Source organism: Schistocerca cancellata, chromosome 2 (genome assembly GCF_023864275.1).
Source record: "Schistocerca cancellata isolate TAMUIC-IGC-003103 chromosome 2, iqSchCanc2.1, whole genome shotgun sequence".
NCBI classification, from domain to species: Eukaryota; Metazoa; Arthropoda; class Insecta; order Orthoptera; family Acrididae; genus Schistocerca; species Schistocerca cancellata.
In genome coordinates, this window is record NC_064627.1 from 976276569 (window position 1) to 976278513 (window position 1945).

Sequence of the window (1945 nt, forward strand, 5' to 3'; positions counted from 1 at the left end):
GTTACTAAAGAGCTTGTGCCAGACAACAGCACAAGTAGGAGCTACTTTAATACTACATACCACAGAGAAACTTTTCTCAAATATTTCAGTGACCAGTCTAAGAGCTGAGATATTTCAAAGACAGCTAATTAATTAACTTCAAGGAGTTTTCTATTTTCTACTCGAACGAAAGCCACAAATGCACAGTATGGGATTTATTACAACATAAAATTACGTTGTACCACTCAGACTCAAGAGCAGAACAGTGGTGATTCATTTCATATTACTCAGGGTAACATATCTTGTACAATTCCAACGAACTGAACTGAAGTTACACCTTATGTGAGTGCTCTACATATATGGAAAAGAATATCATGATATATGGAAAAGATTACCATGATGGTGCACAGTGCATTAAAGTATATATATATATATATATATATATATTATTTTCTTAATCAAGTAAGGTTCTTTACAACACAAGGCCATGTTAACCCTACGGTGTCGCTTAGAAAGTAGGTTAAGGAAAGGCCAACCTATATTTATAACATTTGTAGACTTGGAGAAGGCTTTTGACAATGTTGACTGGAAAAAAACTCTTTGAAATTCTGAAGATAACAGGGGTAAAATACAGAGATTGAAAGGTTTTTTACAACTTATACAGGCACCAGATGACAATTATAAAGACAGGGTTTCAGGCTATCCTTGATGTTCTTCACTATGTACATTGAGGAAAAAAAACTTGGAGTATTAATTAAAGTTTAGGGAGAAAAAAGAAAAACATTAAGATCTAATAATTAAATGTTTCCCTGAGACATTTAAGTCTCTTTTTATTATCTACGATAATGATCGAAGCAGACGAAAATGGGAAAAATTTATTGTAGCCTGTGTTGGAGAGGGCACTCAGCTTAGGTAGTTCTTGCTGCAGTGTTGACCACTGTGCTGCGGTGGTGTAATGGTTAGTACTTCTGTCTAGCAAGCAGGAAGACCCAGGTTCGAGTCCTGGCTGCAGCACAAATTTAATTCATTTTGTCTGCTTCGATCATTACCATAGATAAAAACATTAAGGTTTGCCAAGAACATCGCAGTTTTGTCAAAGGTGACAAAGGACTTGAGGGAGCAGTTCATTAGAATGGATAGTGTCTTGAAAGGTAGGATGAATATCAACAAAATAAAAACACAGGTAATTGAATGTAGTCGAATTAAAGCGAGCGATCCTGAGGAAATTAGAAGATTAGGAAAAGAGACACGAAAAGTAAGTAATAGATGAGCTTTGTCATTTGCGCCGCAAAACAACTAATGATAGCTGAAGTAGAGGTGATATAAAATACAGAATGGCAGCAGCAAGAAAAACGTTTCTGAAACAGAGAAATTTGTCAACATCTAGTATCAGTTTCAGTATTATCTGGCCTTTTTTGAATTTATTTTCTGGGGTGTAGGATCATGTGGAAGTGAAACGTGTACAGTAAGAAGTTTAGGCAGGAAGAAAAGTAGTTCTGTAGAAGAATGCTAAAAATTAGATGGGTAGATCGAATAACAAATGAGAAGATACTGATTAGAATTAGGGGGAAAATTAAGTATGTGGCACAGTTTCACTAAAAGAAGTGACTGGAGAGGCGAATGTAATAAGCACGTTCAAATGGGGATAGGTTGGAGCAGTTATTCAGAGATGAAGAAGTTTTCAAGGGATAGAGTAGATGGAGAGCTGCATAAACCAGTCTTTATTCAGAAGATCACAACAACATCAATGTCTTACTTAGCAGGCTTCTTGATCCTTTAGTTTTGGTTCTTTCTTATACTAGGTCCTTCCTGTTCTTATTGGGTCTATTTTCTGTAATTACCAAATTACCATTGTGTAGCATTTCAATAAAAAGAATTCCTTCTGTATTCCAGAAACCATGGATTAAGCCAATCATAATACCTTTAGTGCCGATCTCGTAGAATAACAGTTCCACCTCGACACGTG

The 1945-nt window shown here is 35.9% G+C and overlaps 1 non-coding gene across 1 annotated transcript; it reads left to right on the plus strand.

The window, feature by feature from the left end:
* Positions 1-920: 920 nt before the first annotated feature.
* Positions 921-993, plus strand: Trnaa-agc (transfer RNA alanine (anticodon AGC)). Its single transcript has one exon. It is a non-coding gene; the product is annotated as a tRNA-Ala (tRNA).
* The last annotated feature ends 952 nt before the right edge of the window (positions 994-1945 follow it).